At 35.6% G+C, this 27,218-nt stretch overlaps 1 long non-coding RNA gene across 2 annotated transcripts in view; it reads right to left on the bottom strand.

Annotated features, from left to right (window-relative positions):
* LOC138693325 (uncharacterized) overlaps positions 1-27,218 on the bottom strand; it is a 100,043-nt gene that overhangs the window by 52,833 nt on the left and 19,992 nt on the right. The window contains exon 2 of one of the 2 annotated variants that reach the window (XR_011330287.1): positions 6,743-6,916. This is a non-coding gene — a long non-coding RNA (uncharacterized lncRNA). Of the gene's footprint in view, positions 1-6,742; positions 7,110-27,218 lie in introns of those variants that run through there. The other variant, XR_011330286.1, reaches the window with a different exon arrangement.

Genomic DNA, 27,218 nt, shown 5'->3' with positions numbered 1-27,218 from the left:
TGCACAAATTCTAAGTGTTTTCAATATGAGTGAAAAATTCCAAAGTGTTAATCTAAAAATAAAAAAAAGGATTATAAATGCTGAATCTCTTCATCATTTAAATACATGTCTACAAAATGAATCTTGGGAAAATGTATATAGTACCGATACCATTGATATTAATACTAAATTTAATGCATTTTTCACTACATTTACGAATTATTTCAATGAATGTTTTCCAGTCAAGGTGGTGAAAAAATGTAAAAGTAAAAACACGTGGATAACTCAGGGAATTAAAATATCATGTGCTAGAAAAAGGAATCTATATTTAATGAGTAGGAATAGTGATGATCCTCATGTTCTTAATTACTACAAGAATTACTGTAAAACTTTGACAAAAGTTATAAAAGATGCAAAGAAAATGTATCTGAATGAAAAAATACAAAATTCAGATAATAAGATTAAAACTATTTGGGATATTATTAAAAATGAAACTAATCGATATTCAAAGAGTGAAAATATTACTTGCATTAAAATCAATGATAGTAAAATAGATAACCCAAAATCAATTGCAAATCATTTTAACGACTTCTATATAAATATTATTCAGAACTTAAACATTCAAGATTGTGCAGAAGATGCTGCACTTGGTTACCTAACTGATGCATTTAACACTGAGTTTTTAGGTCTCAAATTTATTCCCACTACCGCAGCAGAAATCATGCATGTGATAAAACAACTAAAAACAAAATATTCCTCTGGATATGATGAAATTCCAAGTAAAGTTCTGAAAGCTTGTTCTGAAATATTATCCCCTCCGTTAAGCTATCTATGCAATTTGTCAATGCAATGTGGTATTTTTCCAGAAAGACTCAAATATTCAATAGTAAAACCAATATACAAAAAGGGAGATAAATGTACTATTGCTAATTACAGACCCATATCATTATTAACAACATTTTCAAAAGTGTTTGAGAAAGTTATGTATAATAGATTATATCATTACCTGGAGTCCAACAATATATTAGTTTTAGAACAGTTTGGATTTAGAAAACAAAAATCGACAGAGAATGCTGCTTTTAGTTTGGTGGATGAAATACTAAATTCATTAAATTCGAAACTACATGTAGGTGGGATTTTTTGTGACTTGGCTAAAGCATTTGATTGTGTAGACCATAGTATATTAGTAAAAAAATTGAAGTTTTATGGCATTAAAGATGAGATGTTGGGTTGGTTTACATCGTACTTATCAAATAGAAAACAAAAAGTAGAAATAAATGCACCAAATAATCATAAAGTTACTTATTCAGAATTTAGAAATATTAAACATGGTGTTCCGCAGGGGTCAATTTTAGGTCCATTGTTGTTTCTAGTTTATATTAATGATTTAGCCTTGACCATAAACAATTCATCCCATGTAATTTTATTTGCAGATGATACAAGTGTAATTATTTCAAGCAAACAATACGATCATTTTATAAACACTTCTAATACAGTGCTGAATCTAATGAATGAATGGTTCCATGCAAATAAACTAGCACTTAATGTTGATAAAACCAGTGCAGTCAAATTTAGTACACACAATAGTGCTCAGGTTTCCTACAGTATTCGATTAAATGGAACTCATCTCAAAGAATCTATAAGCACAAAGTTTCTTGGTTTAGAATTGGATAATCACTTGAACTGGAAAACGCATATAGAATGTATTACTCGTAAATTGAGCTCTGCCTGTTATGCATTAAGATCCTTATCTACTATTGGTGATATAAACTTACTCAAAATGTCATACTTTGCATATTTTCACTCTGTAATGAAATATGGCTTAATATTCTGGGGTAACTCGTCTGAAGCTAAACACGTTTTTGTTTTACAAAAGAAAGCTATAAGAATAATGGCCAGTGTGCATAAAAGGACCTCATGTAAAAATATTTTCCGAAACTTAGAAATCTTGACTTTACCTTGTGAATACATTCTTTCCGTAATGATGCTGTATATTAAGAACCAAGATAAATTCAGTACTAATCAAGACATTCATCATTTTAATACAAGACATAAATCAGATCTTCATCTACCCTCTGTTAGTCTAAGCTGTTTTAAAAAAGGAGTTCGCTATTCATGTATAACAGTCTTCAATGCACTGCCTAATTATCTTAAAGATTTGAAGAACAACGAGAAAAGGTTCAGAAAAGAATTAACCAAATTTCTACATACTCATACCTTCTACACAATTGATGAATTGTTTATGCTTGTGAATTGAATTATTCTACTTAAATGACATGTACAATTTTATATAGCTCAACTAAAATATGTTTTTATATTGACTTAATCTGTTTACTATGTATTGTATTTTTTGTTTAGCATAACTGATGAATTGTATGTACTGTAAATTGAATAGTATACTGTATAGGTCAACTGATGAATTGTTTAAGCTTATAAATTGAATTAATCTACTTCATATGAATTGTATAGCTTAACGAAAATAAGTTTGTAAATTGAACTAATTTGATTGTATATGTTTGTATAGTTTGGCTGATGAATTGTATATGTTCTTAAATGATTACTAGTCAGTGTAGCTCTACTGATGAATTGTATACAGACCTACTGTAAATTGAATGGTAATATGTATAGCTCAACTGATGAATTGTTTATGATTATAAATTGAATTAATCTACTTGATATTAATTGCACAAATTTGTATAGCTTAATGAAAGTATGCTACTTTGTATTGTATATATTTGTATAGATTTGGCCGATGAATTGTATATGCTTTAAATTGAATAGTAATCTATATAGCTCTACTGATAAATTGTTTGTTTGTAATTTGAAGTAGTTTGCATGATATGTATTATCAATTTCTGTATATCACAACTGGTTGAATTGTTTATGCCTTAAATTTAATTAAATTGTTTTGTATTATAATATAGCTCAACTTATGAATGATCGTTTGCGTTTGTAAATTTAATAATCTGATTGGCTATGTATTGTATACTTTTAGTAGAGCCATCGATGTTGGTCAGTCGACAGACTCGCTGGGCTGCTGATCCGGAGCTGCGTTCAGGCTTGGGTTGGACCCCCCTTTGGACTTTGGTTTCTTCGGAGGTTTTCCCCAGCCGTGGGACTGAAGCCGGATGGTCTATGGCGAGTCCTTGACATCAACCCCTTTGATTTGATTACCCCCTTTGATTTGATTACCTGGTTGGGTTTTTCCGAGGTTTCCCCCACCGAAAAGGCAAATGCCGGGTAATATTTTGGCGAATCCTCGGACCTCATCTCATCTCACTACATCTCGCCAAAATGTAAAAAAATGTAAAAAAATGTAAAAAAATTGTACAAAATTGTAAAAATTGTAGAAAATTACTAAATTGTAAAACTATAAAAATTTGTAAAAATTGTAATTGTAATATTGTAAAATGTTGACATGTTCCACATCTTAAAGCTTCATTGCTCATGTAAGATCTATGGAATAAAATAAATGAATGAATGAATTTCTACGTCTCTAGTAAAATAACAAATAAAAATAGCAACAAAATTAACAGCTATAATTAAAAACATATCCTATGAAAAAAAAGTAGGCCTAAGTTGTCTGAAAATGTACAATTATTCAAGGAATCAGCTGATACAGACGTAGAATTAATGCAAAGCTTTTGTCTCTCAGCTGCAGGTAATAACAGAACAGGTTTATTTGAAACATCAAATAAAGTTCGAACTGCATTCCAGATTAATTTACTTTTGTTTTCATTCATGAATTGTGTGTTTTCGAAATGAAGAGAGCAAAATTTTATATTATAAAGATATGCTTCATCCTTTGTCATTAGATCTTCCCTCCTGCTGTTTATTAACCACTTTTTGCATCTAGAAGTAAAATAAGAAATAGATGTTAGGATTTTTCTTCACGAGCATCAATGCGAAATACGCAACGACCTAGCACTCGATAGAAATACGACACAGTCGACTCTAAATCCAGAGTCGACAGTGGACAGTCTATTGTTTCTAGTTGCTAACCGCTTGGAGCGCTCTATAGCGAGATTTGCAAAAAAATCACCTCAAGCTTCGCGACTGTATATAGTAGACTGTGGAAACGCTTCATCACTGCAAAATGAACTGCCACGATTTTGAATTTTGGAAATATATATATATAATTTTTTATCCATGACCATAACGAACAACATGCCTTTACTAAATACTTTTGCGTTTGTAAAGTAGGCTTTTATTCAACGTTACTTTATTTCATTAGTGAGATAAAGACTTTACCTCACAGTTTGAACTTTATCTCACAGTTCATCAGGATTTTCCTAGTACCCGGGTACACACGTATACTTTTCCATTGAACTATTACTCAAGAAGTTAATATATTAGTTACTAGATGCAAATCAAGATTTTCAGGTATAACTCCCTGTAAAGTTGATTTGAATAATTTCGAGGGAAAAATTGTTCCGGAGCCGGGTATCGAACCCGGGACCTTTGGTTTAACGTACCAACGCTCTACCACTGAGCTACTCGGGAACTCTAACCGACACCGATCCAATTTTTCCCTCTATATCCACAGACCTCAAAGTGGGCTGACAGCCGTCAAGCAACCAACTTCGAGTGCACACTAACTCCGTGTGACTTAAATTGTGGTTTTCTGTTAACGAACAGTGACGTGTATTATGCAAATCAAGATTTTCAGGTATAACTCCCTGTAAAGTTGATTTGAATAATTTCGAGGGAAAAATTGTTCCGGAGCCGGGTATCGAACCCGGGACCTTTGGTTTAACGTACCAACGCTCTACCACTGAGCTACTCGGGAACTCTAACCGACACCGATCCAATTTTTCCCTCTATATCCACAGACCTCAAAGTGGGCTGACAGCCGTCAAGCAACCAACTTCGAGTGCACACTAACTCCGTGTGACTTAAATTGTGGTTTTCTGTTAACGAACAGTGACGTGTATTATGCAAATCAAGATTTTCAGGTATAACTCCCTGTAAAGTTGATTTGAATAATTTCGAGGGAAAAATTGTTCCGGAGCCGGGTATCGAACCCGGGACCTTTGGTTTAACGTACCAACGCTCTACCACTGAGCTACTCGGGAACTCTAACCGACACCGATCCAATTTTTCCCTCTATATCCACAGACCTCAAAGTGGGCTGACAGCCGTCAAGCAACCAACTTCAAATCAACTTTACAGGGAGTTATACCTGAAAATCTTGATTTGCATAATACACGTCACTGTTCGTTAACAGAAAACCACAATTTAAGTCACACGGAGTTAGTGTGCACTCGAAGTTGGTTGCTTGACGGCTGTCAGCCCACTTTGAGGTCTGTGGATATAGAGGGAAAAATTGGATCGGTGTCGGTTAGAGTTCCCGAGTAGCTCAGTGGTAGAGCGTTGGTACGTTAAACCAAAGGTCCCGGGTTCGATACCCGGCTCCGGAACAATTTTTCCCTCGAAATTATTCAAATCAACTTTACAGGGAGTTATACCTGAAAATCTTGATTTGCATAATACACGTCACTGTTCGTTAACAGAAAACCACAATTTAAGTCACACGGAGTTAGTGTGCACTCGAAGTTGGTTGCTTGACGGCTGTCAGCCCACTTTGAGGTCTGTGGATATAGAGGGAAAAATTGGATCGGTGTCGGTTAGAGTTCCCGAGTAGCTCAGTGGTAGAGCGTTGGTACGTTAAACCAAAGGTCCCGGGTTCGATACCCGGCTCCGGAACAATTTTTCCCTCGAAATTATTCATAGTTACTAGATGTCACTACCTGTACTTCTTTATTACCATTTCTTAAATATACATACACTCAATCTCCTTCTCTTTTCTCTATCTGCTACGTCGTAATTTGTACATTACATCCATATCTAATATGCATCTTTTTAAAATTTTGTAATAATTTACCTTTTGGGATGCGAGGAGACTTGAACCTACGAAGTTGGGTTTATAGGATTTTAAAACAACATGCGTTAGCCAAGTGAGCTAAACAGACATGATGATTAATTAAGTTTTAATATTCCTCTTAAGTTTACAGAAGTAAAATGTGAAATTATTTTAATCACATTAGTTCCGTGAACATTTCTAAATAATCCCTGAAACTTCAAAAAGACGAAAATACACGTTTAAAGTGAAAAAAAATATATATTAAAAATATATAATTAATTATAATTTATTTATCAAACGCCTTCGATACCATTCTTAACTAACCATGGCCCCCTACATCATGACCTACCCAGTAACGTATTGATTCTAAAATCCATGATTACATGAGGAATTATTTTCAACATATTTTCTTTTATAAAACATAATTTTTCGTTATGGTCATGGATAAAATTACGTACGGTACTTGTGAGCGTGATCTTTATTGCACTCGTGTAATTTAAGCACTCGGCTGACGCCTCGCGCTTAAATCTTTCCACTCGTGCAATAAAGATGCACTTACCTCACAAGTATCATAAATAACTATTTTAAATCGTAAAATATTTTTTTCACATAGCAGAAGGACAATGTTTTATACATACTAATTTTCATTATTGTACAAGATACAGTAATGGAGGAAAAAAAAAAGTTGAATATTTCCAAAAATTTTACTGTTGTAAGCTATACCTAACCCCTTAACACGAATATTTCTCAATGCCAAAGCCTTACATTTCTAGAGGTATATAATCTTAAACCCTCAGTTTGCTGCTACTGCAATGAGGACCAGGAATACTGTTGGAGTAATAGTTCATGCTAATTGAATTATTTGACCTAATAAAGAAGGTGAAAGCATCAAAGTCTTACCTTGATGGCGAAACGTTTAGTCCACCACAATTACTTCCGCTGGGTATTCCATTCCATTGCCTGGTATTCTGATGTAGCCAGATGTTCCACTGAGTTAGTTGCAGGGTTCCTCTTAGTGGGCTGTATGTCATTCTTGGCGTCGATGCTTTCCCACTGCATGGACTCCTGTTGTTCCTGAAGTATTTCAGAAATGTGGAATAATAAATGGACAAAATTTAATTAATGATAGAGAAGTTTTAAGAGTTATAAATGCCGTACTTTCGCTCACTTTAGAGCAAAAGTTGTTGTTGTTGTTTTCTAATGCCAGGCGTTCGACAATAAAGTCATTTGACCTCTTGCACTCCAATACTTTTCAAAGATATTATCATGGCCAGCCACTGAAGCACAGATTTTGAGGTGTTCCGAATCCATTTCTTAGTTTGAGTTGCACAATGGACAGTTAGGGGACTGATATATTCCAATTCTATGCAGGTGTTTGGCCAAACAATCATGGCCTGTTGCCAATCTAAATGCAGCTACAGACGATTTTCGTGGTAAATCGGAATTAACTGTGGATTTTGATGCAGAAAGTTCCATTTTTTCCCTTGGGATTGTGTTATCAAATTTTGTTTGTTGAAGTCTAAGTATGTAGATTTAATAAATTTTTTTACAGAGTAATACGTAGATTTAGTAACAGGTCTGTAAGTAGCAGTGCTGCCCTTCTTTGCTAAAGCATCCACATTCTCATTTCCCAGGATTCCACAATGGGATGGTATCCATTGGAATACAATTCTTTTATTGAGTGATATTAATTGAGAGAGCATTTTAGTTATTTCTGCTGTTTGAGATGAAGGTGTGTGTTTAGAGACTATTGATAGAATAGCTGCTTTGGAGTCTGACAATATAACTGCATTTTTAAATTTACTGATGTGGTATAGAAGATTCCTGAGACTTTCACTTATTGCAATGATTTCTCCATCAAAACTTGTTGTTTCATACCCAAGAGATCTATAAAGTGAGAAGAGACAGCACGTAACACCTGCACCGGCACCTTGTTCTCTGGAGATCAAGGATCCGTCAGTGTATAAATGAAGCCAGTTTTGTGGAGGGTATCTAATATAACAATAGAACAAAAGTAAAGTGGGGTGTTGCATGATGTAGATTGTCGCAATTAAATTACTCTTATTCCTGAATGAGTGGATTCTACGAAACATTTAGAGTTCACCTTCTCTGAAAATTTTCCCTGTCGCAGGTAGATGTCTCTGTAGACCTACAATATTGCGAGAAATTTCGATGATCGAATCAGTGAATTACATGTAAATTCCTGGGATTGTTTCGGAAGACTTGTAAAGGCTGCATAAATTTTTCCGAACGATTGGAATTTAATTTAACACAACTAGTGATAACCGGCGTAGATGGAGTAGGAAAAAGGACTCGTGTGCTGGGGGTCTGAGTTTGATTACACTCTGGCTGGTAGATTATTATGTGCATAATTTTTTTCTCTCCACGATGTTGGAAGCAGTGCCGAAAATGCAGTGCAGCTTTTCACATTCGAACATGGAAAGTCCAGAAAAATACAGTCTGTTCGGAATTGAACAGATTACATCAGCTGCTTGTTTATGCTCATGGCGTGAATATGTTAGGATAAATTCCACGAACTATTAGAGAGAACAGGGAAATTTGACTTGAAGCAAGTAATGAGATAGATTTGGAAGTAAATCCCGAGAAAATAAAGTAAATGGAAATATAAAAATTGGAAATTTATGCTTTGAGAAGGTGGACAAATTCAATGCATTAGAGCATTCGAGGCCTAGGGGTTCATTTCCCTTTCTACTTTTCTGTTCCTAGTGCTGACCTGCTATGGCACTAAAATCGTCCTCCAATGGCTTAAGGAGGGAAAGCTGGTGATCAACAAGATCTCCCAGCTAGGTCCAATGGACCCGTCGACCAACAGCAGGTGTGGTCCTCCAGACATTCTGGGGGTTGTGTGTGAATGAAGTAGCCACCAAAACGTTAAAATATGGTGTTCACTTAAATCGGCTACAACTTGCCATTTTTCACTCCAATATCTAAAAATATTGGAGCGCAAGAGGTCAAATGACTTCATTGTCAAATGCCTGGCATTAGAAAACAACAACAACAACAATTCAAATATCTTCGAGCAGCAATAACAAATATAAATGCCACTCGAGATCTGCTTTAAAAAAAAAAAAAAACTAAAATTTATAATTTATAAAACAGCTAAATTACTGGTTCTTCAATATGGTTGTCAAAATTGGATTCTCAGTTTGAGAAAGGAATAGACGTTAGGTGTGTTCTAGAATAAGGTGCTTAGGAAAATATTTGGGGCTGAGAGGGATTACGTTACAGGAGAATGGATAAAGTTATAAATGCATTGCATTCTACACCTAACATAATTGGCACATTAAATCCAGACGTTTGAGATTGGCAGGGCATGTGGCACGTATTAGTTTTTACTTAATTTGTATTTTATTATTTGATCCAGGGAAAATACTCGGCCTTCACAATAATTCGGAAATTCACAACTATTACTATTACTATTCCTATTATAATCATTGTTATTATTATTGTTATTATTACTATTATTATTGTTATTATTACACAACGCAAAACTGCACACATTGTATTCTTCACCTGAAGTAGGATCATTAAATTCAGACATTTGAGGTGGGCAGGGCATGAAGCACGTATGGGTGAACTCAGAAATGCATATAGAGTATTAGTTGGGAGACCAAAGGGAAAAAGACCTTTGGGGAGACCAAGAAGTAGATGGGAGGATAATATTAAAATGGATTTAAGGGAGGTGGGATATGATGAAGAGACTGGATTAATCTTGCACAGGATAGGGACCGATGGCGGGCTTATGTGAGGGCAGCAATGAACCTGTGAGTTCCTTAAAAGCCTATTCTGTGCTAGATTAATCCAGTCTCTATCGCCATATTCCACCTCCCTCAAATCCATTTTAATATTTTCCTCCCATCTACGTCTCGGCCTCCTCAAAGGTCTTTTTCCCTCTGGTCTTCCAACTAACACTCTATATGCATTTCTGAATTAATCCATCGCCTACGTGCTACATGCTCTGCCCATCTCAAACGTCTGGATTTAATGTTCCTAATTATGTCAGGTGAAGAATACAATGCGTGCAGTTCTGTGTTGTGTAACTTTCTCCATTCTCCTATAACTTCATTCCTCTTAGCCCCAAATATTTTCCAAACTGGTAATTGGAATTAGGTACAATAGTCTATAGTGCGATAATATGCATATTAGAACTGAAGCCTGTATCGAAATGAATGGCCACCATTTTCAAATATGTGTTTAAATATCCATATTATGATTATTTTTCAATTTAACTTCATTCTCTATAGTGTACGCTAATGTGTTGTAGACAGTATAATATACACTGCATAATGAATACGTCCACATGGACAGCTCAGTTTGTGAGTAAAAACACTCATTGTTAATACAGTACTGTATTTTGATTAAACAAAACCTAATGAAAATTATTGAACTCAAAATCGCGATATTTCCTAGTTTACGTAAATGGATGAACTACTTTTCTTCCCTCCTATACCTAGTAAAGTGATTTGTTTGTATTTTACGCCAGTATCATTGAACTGCAGTCGTGGAAGGGGTTAGCAAATGATGTTTCCGGTTCTCAACCGTTAATGCAAAGGTATAGTCAGGTTAATATTAGAAATGTTAGTAAAAATAAAATGATGTCCCTGTATAACCGAGCCTAAGTCAGTAGAATCAAATCCCCATCTTCCATTTTTAATCTGTTTATATTGTTATTAGAGGTGATGATTTAAGCAATTAATTGAATCAATTAACTTATTAATTTTAAAATCTGATTAACCTATCGACCTTCTTTTAATCAATTCTGCAAAACCCACAAAATCGTATCCCCCCCCCTCCCCCAGCATCATAGGGTTCAAGCTCCGACTGAACTCATATTTTATGTGAAACATCATGCCGAGAAGTTGAATGTTGATGATCTTTCTTTGCAGGTGTTTATCGGCCTCTGTGAACCCTCCTTTGCTTTCTCCTGTTTTCGGTCGTTTGCTTGCTTTTGTGTGGCAGTTAGTCGACACTGTTATGAAATCTTCTTAAAAATAAATTTTTTATTTAACAAATTTCATTTTTGCATATTGTTAGGAATCATTAAAAGTTTCCTAAAGAGTATTAGTTCGTTAGTGTATGTTGAGTGACTCACGTGATATTAAATGTTTAAATGGTGAGAGCAAAATCATTGATAATTTTGTCGGTTTTCAAGATTTTTCAGTGATTCTTCTTTTTTATTGTGTACGCATATTTCTTCTTTCAAATAGTATATTGCTCTTGGCTCTAGTCAAAGCAGGCACAGAGTTTTGTGAACAAACGTAGGTAACTCGAAAGTCACTTTTACATTAAAACCTTTGGGGTGCAATGCGTGTAACCTAGGTGAATTGGAATGTACTCTTCATTTCATCTGACTTGGTATAATTTTCATTAAATAATTCTACTTGAGACCTTTCCCTGTTGGGCCCGTAACACACTTGAAGAGTTTTCGCTGGCGAGAGGTGTGTTGCGAGAAAGAGGCGAAGAGCCTTCCTCCACACACTTGGCAAGTTCTCGCTATCACAGATCACAACTCGCTATGATCATCTATGCACTGCCTTCATGCAGAAAACATTTATCTGATTATAGTAATGACTCGTTGGGGGAAATATTATAGGTTATGTATTTACATATATTGTCGTACCAGCCTCATGGTCTAGTGGTCAGAGCTTCTGGCTATAGTTCATGAGGTCCCGGGTTCGATTCCCGGTTAGAGCACAGGAATTTTTCCTGTGTTCATCCATGGTCTGGAATTTAGGTTAAGTTTAGATTTAAGACCTCTCCTGGCACCACATTATCATAATCTTCCTATCACATCATCGGGGTAATGTAACTCCGCCTTCCAGATGCCCCAACCTCAGAAGTGGGTTACAACTAAGCCATGGCCAGGAGAGAAGACCAGAAATGTCGAAAAGACAACCTGGTGGCATTGGATTAAAAAAAATATATATATTTTCCAAAGAACCTTATTCTCAAACACCCTTAATCTATGTTCCTCTCTCAAAGAGAGAGTCCAAGTTTCACAACCATACAGAACAACGGTAATATAACTGTTTTATAAATTCTAACTTTCAGATTTTTTGATAGCAGACTAGATGACAAAAGCTTCTCAACCGAATAATAACACGCATTTCCCATACCGGTATTTATTTTGCGTTTAATTTCCTCCCGAGTGCCATTTATATTTGTTACTGTTGCTCCAATATATTTGAATTTTTCCACCTCTTCAAAGGATAAATTCCCAATTTTTACATTTTTTATTTCGTACAATATTTTGGTCACGAGACATAATAATATACTTTGTCTTTTCGGAATTTTCTTCCAAACCTATCGCTTTACTTGCTTCAATTAAAATTTCCGTGTTTTCCCTAATCATTTCTGGATTTTCTCCTAACATATTCAAGTTATCCGCATAGAGCAAGAAACTAATGTAACCTGTTCAATTCCAAAACCTGTCTGTTATCCTGAACTTTCCTAATGACATATCCTAGAGCGAAGTTAAAAAGTAAAGGTGATAGTGCATCTCCTTGCTTTAGTCCGCAGTGAACTGGAAAAGCATCAGATAGAAACTGGCCTATACGGACTCTGCTGTAAGTTTTACCGAGACACATTTTAATTAATCGAACTAGTTACTGGTACTTGTGAATACCAAATTCAATAAGAATATTATATAAATCTTCTCCCATAACCAAGTCATACTTATGCCTTTTTGAAATCTATGAGTAGGCCTAACTGATGTACGTAATTATATAAAATGTGGTACCGGTAGTTAATTGTTCTGTTGAGTGGGATGAGTATGTTCGTTTTTAAATGTCACACATGTTTTGTATAATTATTTGGTTTTAGTGGGGAAAGCTGTAGCCTCAATTCTATTTCTGCATTTAGCCTATATCCTCTCTTTCCATCACAGCTTCTTTACTTACTCTGTCTATTACTCCATCCTTTTCCATATTCACATTTCAAATGCTTCTATTCGCTTCTCTTCAATTCATCATAATGTCCATGTTTCTGCCCCATACAATTCTACACTCCATACAAAGCACTTCACTAATCCCTTCCTTAGTTATATTATAATAATTATTATCGTTGGAGATGTTTCATGTACGGTATTTATTGATTCGCACTTTCGTCAGTTTGTATATATTTTGCGGTATATCCAAATTTAAAATACTATTTAAATACAATTTACTATTCACAGAATTCCACACTTTCAGAAGCACTGCATTATACGATTTATTTTGTTTGTACTTATTGATAAACAAGGATGGCCATAAAACATAGTACCGTAATGTATTAAAACCATAAAATCTCATTGTCGTCAGTAATTTTTAAACTGCATAGTGCGTTCGGTAGTATTTTAAATGTGCCTGTCCAGTCGAGGCTTAATTATCAGCTCCCAATATACACATTTATTCCCAGAATCGTCATTGACGCCACAAAACGTAAATGTTTTTATCCCCTACTTATTGTTGCAATTTTCAAGCAGGAATCTTAATATAAATTAGAAAGCTTACCTCGGTGGGAAGAGATTCATCCTGGTTGTCCCATGGGAATCGAACCGAGCTCCTCAATACACATACTATACATAAAGTGCTATCTTTGCTTACTGTAAATGAAATCAGAAATCATAATGGCGGTCCAATATGTCATTTGCATTGTTGATGACATCATTGTTACGCGTTGAGGGATGAACGCGAATTCCACAGAGAATGAAAAAATGGATCTAACGTCAGTGAGTAGAAGTTGTAGATAATAAAATTGACATGCTTGGGTTGAGAACTTTCGACCTGATTTTAAAATGTAGTCAACCGGCAGTAAGGGAATTTAAATATTGTCATTTTTATATTTAAAACGTACCTATTTTGAAGTTTTCTGAAGAAAGTGATATAATATACATTTTGTGATGCAGTTATGTATTGCATTCGTATTACTTGATTTTTATGTATAAAAATCACAAATCTTTACTTTTTCCGAGAATATTAATTTCAAAACTCTTTGGCTTAGAGTTCTTCTTCCTCTTCTTTTATTAATTTTGTATCTGAAACTTCATTCTATACTACGTGTATATTGACTGCGTTTCCATAATAATGTTGCAACTGTGCAGTTCTTCCCACGTGTTTGGGTTTTAAAAAATTACATTTTCTTCGCATATGTCCTCATTTTTTCTGAAAAAGGAGTCATATTACATTATTTCAGTCATGTGGTAATTAACGTACTGATAGAAAATATTGACTGAAAACCTCTGTAGGAGTAAACAATTTTCAAATAATAATGCAAAAGAAATAAATTAATTCAACATTGGATAACTGGAATAAATATATATTTCCTTAGTAATTTCTTTTAAAAGTAATGTTGATAATTAACATTGCATTCCAATTTTCGAAGCTTACATTTTTGGAAAATTCAATAACTTCAATGGAAATAAGAGAATGTTCATGAAATACCATTATTTTTTTAGCTATATAAAACGTTGTGCTTTAGTACAGTAGTTCGTTTTATTATACAACAAAACAAAATAATGTAGTGAACTTTATGTTTTTATGTTGTACTAGCTGAAAGCACCTTTTTTGCTTCTATTTTTAATTAAACTGTTTAAACTTTTAGAAATCAATAATATCGAAATTAAAAGCAAAGGAAATTAGAGCACTATCAAATCTCGGAAACTCAAATATAAACAAAACGAATTGCCTTTACTAAGCTTTTCTAGTCATTAAAGATGAATCTTTACATAGTGTCATGAATTAATAAACTTCTTAGCCAAATGCCTATCAGGGTCTACTCTATTTGAAACAGTTATAGATCAGGCACCGAAAATAATATATTTAATCATGTGTCTTACGTCCAACAATTTTTTAATTTTTATTTATTTATTTTGGTGTAGTAAGGCCATGAGACCTTCACTTCCACGCCACCAGAAACACTAACAAAATAATAGAAAAAATCAAATTATAAACAAAGTAAAACGAAACTAAAATATATATACAGTCTATAGTCACACCCAACTTTAAATGAGTTAGCATTTTCTTGAAGTTCAGCAAAACAAAAACACACCCCTAGGTACCCGTACTCTCACTAGACGTTGACTCAATGTTCTACAGATCATCCATGTTGAATCTTTCGTACACTACTTTTAACACTTGAATATAAATAATTGATTAAATGGCGCTCTTACTCGTGTTAACGAGTAAGATCGCCATTTAATCAATTGTTTCTACAGATCTTACATTTTATCTCTGCCTGTCAGTGACCGTTAAATTTCAAGTGGATTATCTTATTCGTGGGTGTCAGCATGTTAAAAAGCATTACAATCTTTCTGCCGTCTCCTTTCCTCTGCACCATAAATGTGACGTTGTACAGAGGCAAAGATAAAATAATTATATGATCTGTACATTGATCTGAAGCTGTGCTGACATAAATTTCACATAATTTCATGTCTATGTGTGCTTTCACTTGAACTTCAGAGACAGCTGACACAAATAAACTTCGGGGCTTCTACCGCATTGTCTTGGTGGCTGACGTTTCGACAGCTGTGTTGTGGTCATCTTCAGAGCAGTAGGATTAAGGAAATAGTCTGCGAGCTCGTATATACAGTATATATATATATATATATATATATAGTAGTCTCGATTGGGGAGTACATTCTGTGATAGGTCGTAGGTTCTCCTTCTGGCATCTGATTGGTTCTTCGTTGTCCAATCCGGTTAAGGTCTGTATGGAGGGGGGTATCCATATTAAAGACTGGCCCTCATAAGGTCCGAAAGAGTGACCATGATACTGTGCCCAAAGTCCGGATGAAGGGGGCGCCGCATACATGTGGAGACCTGGTTTCTCGTTCCTAAGTATGATCTTGGAATAGACTTCCCCATGAGTTGCTGAGTTGTAACCCATCGTCCTTGTTAATGTTGTTGGGATGTAGTTTGATGTGGAAGGCTTCTTTGACCAATCTTCTGTATAAGTTGTCTTCTTTATCTATTATCTTGATATTGTCGAATTCGATGGCGTGGCCTGAATCTGCTGAGTGTAAGGCTATAGCTGATTTTTCGTATGGTCCGTATTTGCAGAGTCAGATGTGTTCCTTCCTTCTATCTTCCACTGTACGTCCAGTTTGGCCTATGTATTTTAGACCGCAGGAGCAAGGAATCATGTATATTCCGGCTGATTGGAGGTATGGAAGTTTATCTTTTGACTTTGACTAATGAGTGGGAGATCTTGTGTGAGGTGTTGTATACCGTCTTGATAATTGAATTTCCTCAGTAACTTCCCAATTCTGTCTGTGGTTCCTTCTATGTATGGAAGGAAGGCCTTCTGTTTCATGTTTCTAAGTTCAGGATCTTGTTCGTGTGCTTCTGGTCGTGAGTTCTTGTATGTGGACTTCCTTATAATGTTGATGTCGTATCCGTTGTTTTTTAAGGTTTTGTGTAAGAATTGAAGTTCTGCTCATAGGTTGTCAGAGTCACAAATTCTATGAGCGCGCTCGGTGAGAGTTTTGATGACTGATCTCTTGACTCCTGGGTGGTGATGTGACGAGGTGTGTAAGTATCTATTGGTGTGGGTAGACTTCCTGGAAACCGAGTGGCTGAGAGCCATTACTTCTCTTCTTAACCAGTACGTCCAGGAATGGGAGTTGATCGTGTTCTAATTCCATGGTGAATTGTATGCTGGGATGCTGTGTGATGAGGTTGATCAGGAACATGTGCAAGGTTGCTTCACTGTGTGGCCATATCGCAAATATGTCATCAACGTATCTGTACCAATGTGAGGGTGATGGTTGTATATTGGTTAAAGCTTCAATTTCGAAGGCTTCCATGAAAATGTTGGCTGCTATGGGTGATAATGGGGAACCCATCGCCAGACCTTCATTCTGAGCATAGAAGTTGTTTTGGAACTGGAAAAAGGTTGATTGTAGACAGAACTCTGCTAGTGTTGCCCATTCTGTCAGCAGATCTTGAGCTATGAGTTTCTGGTGTATGATGTAGGTGGCTTCGTTGACTGGAACATTGGTGAACAGTGAAGTTATATCAAAACTGATTAGTAGATCTCCGTCCCGTAGCTTAATTTTGTCTATAATCTCGATGAAATGGCCTGAATCCTTGATGTTGGATTTGATCTCTCTAGTGAGGGGTTGGAGCTTCGTAGCCAGAAAACGAGCTAGGGCCTGAGTAGGTGAATTGATGGCACTCACTATCAGTTGGAGGGGGGCGCCTTCTTTGTGGATTTTGAGAAGGCCATGTATTATCGGTGTGGTGTACCCTATTCGTAATTTCTTCTTTGTGTTATCATTAATGGAGGTGGCTTGTTTGATGAGTTTTGTAGTCTCTTTCCGTATCTTGTTGAGAGGACTGGTCGCCAGTTTCTTGTAGGAGTTGCTATTGAGGAGATTGGTTATTTTGTTATTATATTCTGGAGCATCCATGAGGACCATGGAGTTGCCCTTGGCTGCTGGTAGGATCACAATATCACTGTCTTTCTTCAGGCTGCATAGGGCGGAGTGTTGGTCCTTGTCCAGGTTGGATGGAGGCAGTTTGTTGTCTTGAGGATTCTGCTTGTTTCATATCTGATATTATCCGCCTTTTCTCTAGGTAGATGTTGAATCACTGTTTCCACTCCGGCTACAATGTCAGGTATAGGTTTCTTCTGTGGGGTGATAGCGAATTTACCTTGTTTCTAGTCTGAACCCGTTGGGGTGTAATTCATTGTGAGCCAAAATTTATCTCTCTATCAGTCATACCAAGATTCACTATATACGAGTACATACATAATTTAATTTATATTGGAAAATTTTTTACCTGTTGACCGCTCTATACCCGCTTATATCATACTCAATTTTTTTTAAATATGACTTATGAAAATATTATCTACTAATTAGCTCAGTACGTTTAAAACCAAGATGGTTGAGAAAGATAACGCATATGAAAAATGATAATTTACTCTTCAAAGTCAGTTTACTTAGAGATTTTAGTATTGCTAATCTCTACCGAAATAGAATGGATATTCTTGTAGATCAATTACCCCTTCTTGTTAATGTTGAAGATGAATGGTTGAATATGAAACAAATTTTAACACAAGCCGCCAAAGAAAGTTTGGGACAAAAAAAGGCGTGGTTTAGAAAGAAAGGCTTGCGACAGTGGGATGATGACATAACCAAGATAACTGCAGATAAAAGACAAGCATTCAATAAGTATATCTCAACCAAGAGAGAAGAAGATCAAATTGATTATCGTAAGAAACGGGCAATCGCAAAGAGAGAAGTTCGAAAAAAACATAGACAGAATTGGATAAACTTTGTGGCATACTTAGAAAATGATATTACTCGGCCTCAACCACAGACTTATAAAATTCTTAAGAAATTAAATTGTGAAGTAAAAGATAATCTAAGAATAAATGTTATTTCTCAGGACAATTGGTTACAGTATTTTCAACAACTATGGCCTACATCAACACAATCTCTCACGCTTCCATTTTCAACTAATCCTTTAATGGAGTTAATTTCTATGGATGAACTACAAAGAGTCTTGGCTAAATTGAAAAACTATAAATCTCCAGGAGAAGATTTAATACATAGTGAATTATTTAAATATGCTAGCCATAAATTTCTACAAAGATTTTTTAGATTTTTAAATTTGATATGGGAGGGACAAGGATTTCCAGAAAGCTGGACTAAATCTATTGTAATCCCTATACATAAGAGAGGAGATTTGAAAATTACGGATAATTATAGAGGAATAAGTTTATTGAACGCAGGATATAAAATTTATGCAAATATTTTGAAAAACAAACTCAATAAGCATTACGACAATATTATCAGTGAGGAACAAAATGGTTTTCGTCGAGGAAGATCCTGTTGTGATGGATATTTCGCATTGAAATTACTGGTTGAGAAACATAGAGAATTTAATTTAGAAATGCGTATGGCATTCATTGACTTTAAAAAGGCTTTTGATAAAGTCAATCGGAATAAATTACTTCAGATTTTGGCAGATGATCAAGTACCTCAACAGATTATACAAAATTTTTACAATATATATAAAACAACCATTATAGCAATTCGAAGCAACAATAAACTTTCACAGTGGTGACCCATTTATAGTGGAGTACGACAAGGCTGTGGCCTTTCACCACTTCTGTTTATTATATATATAAATAGAATCATTCAAGATTGGCGACAGACAGGACATGGATTTATTCCAATTAATCGAAATTTGCAGCTTCATGCTTTACTTTTCACTGATGATTTAGTTCTCATGGCATCAACTGAAGATGATTTACAATATTCAGTACACAATTTAAATAAGGTCAGTGAAAAATATAACATGGAAATTAATATTGAAAAATCGAAAATCATGTCATTTTGTGGGAAATTCCCTGTACCAAGCAAAATCTGTTTGAATAATAAAATAATAGAAAGAGTAAATACCTTCACTTATCTTGGCTATACATATCACCTTATGATGAAGTAGATATTGCTGAAAAAATATGTAAATATAATAAAACAATGGGGATCATTAATAAAATCATGAAACCTTCACTAGTACAAAGACACACAAGAATAGGCTTGTATAAAACCTTAGCACAGCCAGTATTAAGCTATGGTAGCGAAGCGTGGACTGTAAAGAATAAAGATGTCAGTAGAATAACAGCAAGTGAGATGAGGTTTATGAGAGCAACAGCTGGATATACTCGCTGGGATCATAGAACTTCAAACAGAACCCATTACGCAGTTCATCAGCAAATATCAACTTCAGTGGAAGGGTCATCTCGAATGAATGAATCGATGCAGAATTCCAAAAGCACTGCTTCACTACCATCCATATGGCAAAAGATCTCTAGGCCGTCCAAAGAAGAGATAGACTGAAAATTCTAGTTTGAGACCGTAACAGGCCACTTGGGCTAATACTTGTTAGGAAGATGATGATGATGATGATGATGATGATGATGATGATGACTTATGAAAATACAATAATTGTAATTATTATCTCACAAATTCTGATCATATTACTTCTATTACTTACTTACTTAAAAATGGCTTTCAAGGAACCCGAAGGTTCATTGCCGCCCTCACATAAGCCCGCCATTGGTCCCTATCCTGTGAAAGATTAATCCAGTCTCTATCATCATACCCCACCTTCCTCAAATCCATTTTAATATTATCCTCCCATCTACGTCTCAGCCTCCCTAAAGGTCTTTTTCCCTCCGGTCTCCCAACTAACACTCCATATGCATTTCTGGATTCGCCCATACGTGCTACATGCCCTGCCCATCTCAAACGTCTGGATTTAATGTTCCTAATTATGTCAGGTGAAGAATACAATGCGTGCAGTTCTGTGTTGTGTAACTTTCTCCATTCTCCTGTAACTTCATCCCGCTTAGCCCCAAATATTTTCCTAAGCACCTTATTCTCAAACACCCTTAACCTATGTTCCTCTCTCAGAGTGACAGTCCAAGTTTCACAACCATACAGAACAACCGGTAATATAACTGTTTTATAAATTCCAACTTTCAGATTTTTTGGACAACAGACTGGATGATAAGAGCTTCTCAACCGAATAATAACACGCATTTCCCATATTTATTCTGCGTTTAATTTCCTCCCGAGTGTCATTTACATTTGTTACTGTTGCTCCAAGATATTTGAATTTTTCCACCCATTCGAAGGATATATCTCCAATTTTTATATTTCCATTTCGTACAATATTCTGGTCACGAGACATAATCATATACGTTGTCTTTTCAGGATTTACTTCCAAACAAATCACTTTACTTGCTTCAAATAAAATTTCCGTGTTTTCCCTAACCGTGTGTGTATTTTCTCCTAACATATTCACGTCATCCGCATAGACAAGAAGCTGATGTAACCCGTACAATTCCAAACCCTGCCTGTTATCCTGAACTTTCCTAATGGCATATTCTAGAGCGAAGTTAAAAAGTAAAGGTGATAGTGCATCTCCCTGCTTTAGCCCACAGTGAATTGGAAAAACATCAGATAGAAACTGACCTATACGGACTCTGCTGTATGTTTCACTGAGACACATTTTAATTAATCGAACTAGTTTCTTGGGAATACCAATACTTCTATTATTCTTTTTTTTTTATTTTATATACAGGATAGAGAAAGGTACAGTATAATTTCGCGAGAAGTCACTGTTTAACATAAAGAATAATATTTTGAGAAACAGATATTTTAGAAATGAAAGAGATTGTTCTTTCCACGGCGAACCTTTTGCAGCACTGTGGTTACAATACATAACCACCTTTTTAATTTGAGTTTTCCGCTTACTTACATGGTGGTTTCATTTCAAAACTACTTAGCTGCGTTCACTGATCCATAGTAACTGTAGAGGAATTTTATTTTTCTTATATCTGTGTTGCCCATCCTGTTCACTAAGATGGCCAATGTTCTGTATACTCGTAGTTGCCATGGAAGACTCTCTACATGTTTTTATTTCAGTTATAAAAATATCACAGTTAGGTAAGTTTCTATTTAGTATTATTTGTCTTAGGACTTTTAGAACATATTTCAGTAACAAGACTGTAATTTCTTCGACACATGTGGCATCAATATAGAAATAATGTGGTGATTTCAAAACATAACCACCATGCAAACAGGGTATTATGTTTACATATCCAACAAATGTTCCATTTTTGTTTCAGTTTATTCATCATGGCTACTAGGAAGAGATGGTTCGTGACAATCACAAAGTGTTTTATGACAACTTTTTCACAAGTTTGAATCGTATGATCTCTCTAAGGCACCAAAATATCTTTGCACCTGGTAAAGTTAGACATGGGCGTATTGGTTTACCACACGACGAAAGAAGAGACCACGACATGAAACTTGGTGAGAGTGATAGCCGTACGTCATATGCTGGAATGTCCTGGCTCAAGTGGAAGGATAGAAGGTCCATTCTTTTCCTTTCTAATTATCACGATCCAGCTATTGCCGCCACTGTTTCAAGGAAAGAAAAGAATGGAGCAACCACTGAAATTGCTTGCCCACAACTCGTGAAGGACCACAACAAACATACGGGTTATGTTGACAAAGCTGATATGTTGAACTCCTTCTACGAGACCGATATAAAATGGTGGCACCGTATTTTTTTAGCATTTAGTTGATGTCAATGTGATTAATGCCTTCTTGGTACATTCGTTGAGAGGTGAAGGTGGAGAACTGACCCTGAACAATTTCAGGTTGGCTGTTGTTGATGGTTTGGTCGCAGCTAATATTCCAAAACCTAGAGGGAGGAAGACAGTATAAAAACCTGTGCATCACTTCAAGCCAACTGTCCCATATGAGAAAAGATTCAACAAGGTGGCACATATGTCTGTGCGTGGATCTTCAAGACGCGGTGCTTATTGTAGTACTAAAGTTCAAGCACACGGGAGTAAATGGGCCTGCATGTGAAGTCGCACTTTGACTTAATGAGAACGGAAACTGTTTCCTTTTGTATCACTCACGATAAGTCTGAAGTCATTGTGTCCTGCAGTATTGCATAGTGGTTTTACCATGAAACCACCCATTTTCTGTGTCAAAAATGGAAGTTTTTGAAAGTTTTAAAATTTGAGCCACTTCTGTTAACAAATAAAAGTTTAATTTCATTGCAAACAGAATTTTTTATTTCCCTCCTAAATGCGTGCATCAAAGGGTTAATATGCTACATTGGCAACACGATTATGCGGGTAGAATTTTCAATAACACATTTTTGACGTGAACAATAATATTTTTTGGAGACTAGCCATACCCGTGAGCTCCGCTGCACCTGTTAGAAATAAATATAAAGTAATTACATAATTGAAATAGGACTTTTGATCCAGGGAACATTCGTTTTTGATAGAAGGATAAATCGTTTAATGTGTTACTAATTTTACAAAATATAATAGAAATCTACACAGACAGCAAAATAGGTGTCAAAATAAATAACTGTATATCCGAAAGAAAATTAGTTAATCATGGAGTTCGACAAGGTTGTCCTCTATCACCAACTTTATTTAATATTTATATAAATGAAATTATTTTAAAATGGAACCAAATCTACACATCAGGAATCAAAATAACCAGTACTCTAACATTAAATACCTTACTCTATGCCGATGATCAAGTCATAATTTCCAATTCAGAGGATAATTTACAAAGAGGATTGTATACATTAAATAAAATATTAAAAGATTTTGGGATGGAAATTTCAGCACAAAAATCAAAAGTAATGGCATTTTTAGGACAAGACCCAGTCAGAAGTAAGATAATACACAATAACCAATGCCTCGAACAAGTGCAAAATTTCTATTATCTGAGTTGTGAAATATCTTATCAAAATGAAAAAGATGTGAACAAGAAAATTACCAAATTTACACAAATTCTAGGAATAATAAACAATACATTAAAACTAAATTAGTACAAAAATCTACAAGAATAAAAATATATAATACACTAGCATTACCCTCCCTTTTATACGGAAGCGAGATTTGGACATTAAAGAAAAAAGACATGAACAGAATCAAAGCAACGGAAATGAAATTTTTCAGGAGGACAGCAGGATATACTCTTTTAAACCGAAAAAGGAATGAAGAAATTTTAGAGCAATTAGAAGTAGAGTCAGTAGAAGAAAAAATCAGCAGATACAAATTCAATTGGCTAGATCATGTAAGAAGAATGGAAAATTCAAGAAACCCAAAAATTATGATGCAGTATAAACCTAGAGGACATCGTCGACCAGGAAGGCCTTTAAGAAGACTGCTAGATGGGGCCGAAACAGGTCTACAGAGGCCTAATTCGTGAAGGATGATGATGATGATGATGACTAATTTAAATTGTATTTAAATAATTACAATGTGGTCATTTTGGTCCAGAGAGCACTCATTTGGTGCAATGACAATTCCTTTAACATATTTCTTAATTGTTATTACATGCAACCATAGTTTAGTGAAGATTGACATATCATTTAGTTTTAATGTGTATACTTCATATTACTTGCTATATGTTTCCACTGAATTATGGTAATAACTTAATTTTAACCCTTGTTTTCTAAGTCTTCAGTGAATGGCGCTTGGCCCACCATGGTTCTGAACCCTTCAAATAACTTAAATAGTGATACAGCATAAACAGTGATATGTAATTATATTTCTTTCTTTCGAAAATGTAAGAATTCACGATCTTCTATGTACCATTGCCATGCAATGAATAAATGTGTTTTTTCTTCCTACTCAAAAATGTTATATTTTGCACATAGGAGTTACTGCAGGAACAACAACACTATAATCTGAGGTGGCGGTGAAAATATATTATATTGTTATTTTAAAAGTTTTGTATATCCTTAAATTTCACTCAGAAGTTACTGTAATAACATTATAGAATTATGTCCATCTAGAGAAACTACACTTTCCAAAGGTAAAGGTATCCCCGTAACATGCCATGAAGGCACTTGGGGGGCATGGAGGTAGAGCCCCATGCTTTCCATGACCTCGGCACTAGAATGAGGTGGTGTGGTCGGCACCACGCTCTGACCGCCTTTTACCCCCGGGAAAGACCCGGTACTCAATTTTTATAGGAGGCTGAGTGAACCTCGGGGCTGTTCTGAAAGTTTGGCAACGAGAAAAAATCCTGTCACCACCTGGGATCGAACCCCGGACCTTCCAGTCCGTAGCCAGGGGTGAAATAATAATTAAACAATTAATTAGCTTTCGATATTACTTCATACAAACACAGAAACATTCTCTGTAGGCTATGTTTAACCCTCCATGGACCAAGGGGGGTCATTTTGTGTCCACACATTTTTAATTTGGCTATTAAAATTGCAATAATGTTATTTTGAAGTTCATATTCCATTATTGTGTCAGAAAAACTTCAAATTTTATACATCTATAAGAAAAAAAATATTTTCAAATGATCTGCCTTATCTATTTTATGAAATGTCTCTGTGGACACAAAATAACCCCCCCCCCTTGGTCCAGCGTGTAACTATTTTTTAATATACTAAATTTTGAATCAACGATTAATTATGGTGCTGTCATAACGTTTTAAATTTAAATATTGACAACAATGCTGCTTGTATGCTACATAAGAACATGTTTCACCGTTATTGGTAGCAGGAAATGTTTTCAGTAATTCAGTTGCTCTTGATCTGTGAGCAGTGTTAATTGTATGATGATATAAATATCCGGAAACTATGAGTGATAAAGACCTAAGTGTTGTTACTGAAGAGGGAGAGGAGGAAAATTATAATCAAAGTGGAGATGACAACGTAAGTGAAAATGAAGACACAGTGTATGATTTAGAAGAGATAAATGTAAGCGAAAGTGAAAGTGACACAACTGACGATTCGATTGATTATATTCATAATAGAAATACCAATGTAGTTACATATGTGGCAAAAAGTGGTAGTGTATATACCCACTCCACTTCGCCCTGCTCGAAGAACCATTGCTAACCGAGACTATGACCAGCAGGTAGAGTAGACAATTTATGTGAATCCTTTATGAAATTCATGGATGATGATATAGTCTCAAAAATTGTACAACACACAAATGAAGAGGGAAGAAGGAATAATATTGAGGAAACAAATATGACTGAATTTCTTGCGTTTCTGGGTATTCTGATATTGATAGGTGCCAATGCTTGGACTATCATAATTTCTGGTCTGGAGAACTTGGCAGATCAGCATAAACTGCAGGCATGATCCGAAACAGATTCCTTGATCTTTTGAGGGTAATCAGATTTTATGATAAAGGTACACGGGAAATTAGAAGACAAAGTGACAAATTTGCTCCTTTGCGTGAAATATTCCATCTTCTAAATATACATTTTTCTTAAATACCATTGTGCTTACAAAAATACCACTATTGATGAAATGCTGTCCCTTTTTAGAGGAAATTGATCCTTCCAAGTTTTCACGAAAGATAAGCCGGGAAAGTATGGGATCCTGATAAGAATGTTTGCGGACTGTAAAGAAAGATACGTTCACAGCATGGAAGTGTACGCCGGTAAGTAGGAAGGCACAACTTCTGAATACAAAGGACCTAAAGAGACTGTGATAGAGCTTGTTGCTCCTATCAAAGATACAGGCCGAAATGTAACAGACTGTTACTATACATCTGTTGATCTAGCGGAGGACCTCTACAGTGACTACAATCTGACTTTAGTTGAGACTATGCAAAATAACCAAAAGCACATTCCAAAAGAGCTGAAGTCTGTAAAAGGAAGAGAACTATATTCCAGCATCTTCGCCTTTACTGATTCATGCTCTGGAAAACCACCTGTGACTTTGGTATCATATATACCAAAACCAAAGAAGGTCATAATTATGCTATCATCTCAACATTGTGATGCTTGTTTCTGATGAAGGAACTAAGGAGAAATCTGACATTAATTTATTTTATAATTCAACAAATGGAGCAGTTCACACCATCGACCAAATGGCGAGAAAAATACAGTACAAAAAGTAGTCCCGAACGTTGGCCTCTCTCTGTATTCTACACTTTTGATAGATATTGCCTGCATAAATGCATACTACGCATAGGACACCATGAACTTTCCTGAATGGAACCGTACTAAGACAAACCGACGACGTCTTTATCTCCAGCAGTTAAGATTAGACCTCATCAAACCTCAAGTTGAACAATGGCCTGAAGTCGTAACTGGGCTCAAAAACAACATATAAGCAGTCATGGAAGCTGTCCTTGAGAGGAAACTTAGGAAAAGAAGTGAGACTCCAAAACATTCGACTGGAAAAGGAAGATGTCATGTATGCTATGATGAGGCTCACACTAAGAACAGAAGAACAAATTGGCAAAAACCACCATTGTTTGTGCAGTATGTGAGCTGTTTGTGTGTGGTAGATATACCAAGAAGACTAATGTGTGTTACAGTTGTGTATGTGATGATTGAACAAGGCACAGACTACAACATACCAAAGTTTAGTCTTTTTGGGTGCTATTCATAGACATTTCGCTAGCCCGCGCTACGAGCGTCCTAAACTAGCCCCGGCTATCGACTGATTACTTGTACAGGATTCATATCATATCATATCGCTAACACTGGTTTATGAATACGAAAACGTTAGTTCGCTGATCATCCACCGGAAGCCCGTGCTAAGAATGTCTATGAATATGGCCCTTTATCTTTTGTTTTATTTTCTTTTATTTTCTTCTTATATTTCAATAGAACTAATGTGATGCTGAGTGAAATTAGAAGGTAAACTTCATAGAAAGAAATCACGCGCCGTGGTCTAAGGGATCCTGACTAGGACTCGCGTTACGGAATGCGCGCTGGTTCGAGTCCTCGTGAGGGAAGAAATTTTCTCATGAAATTTCGGATAGTGTATGGAACCGGTGCCCACCCAGCATCGTGATGCACTTGGGGAGCTACGATAGGCAGCGAAAATCAGGTTTC

Source organism: Periplaneta americana, chromosome 17 (assembly GCF_040183065.1).
Source record: "Periplaneta americana isolate PAMFEO1 chromosome 17, P.americana_PAMFEO1_priV1, whole genome shotgun sequence".
In the NCBI taxonomy this organism is placed as follows: Eukaryota; Metazoa; Arthropoda; class Insecta; order Blattodea; family Blattidae; genus Periplaneta; species Periplaneta americana.
This window is presented reverse-complemented; position numbering and strand designations above follow the sequence as displayed.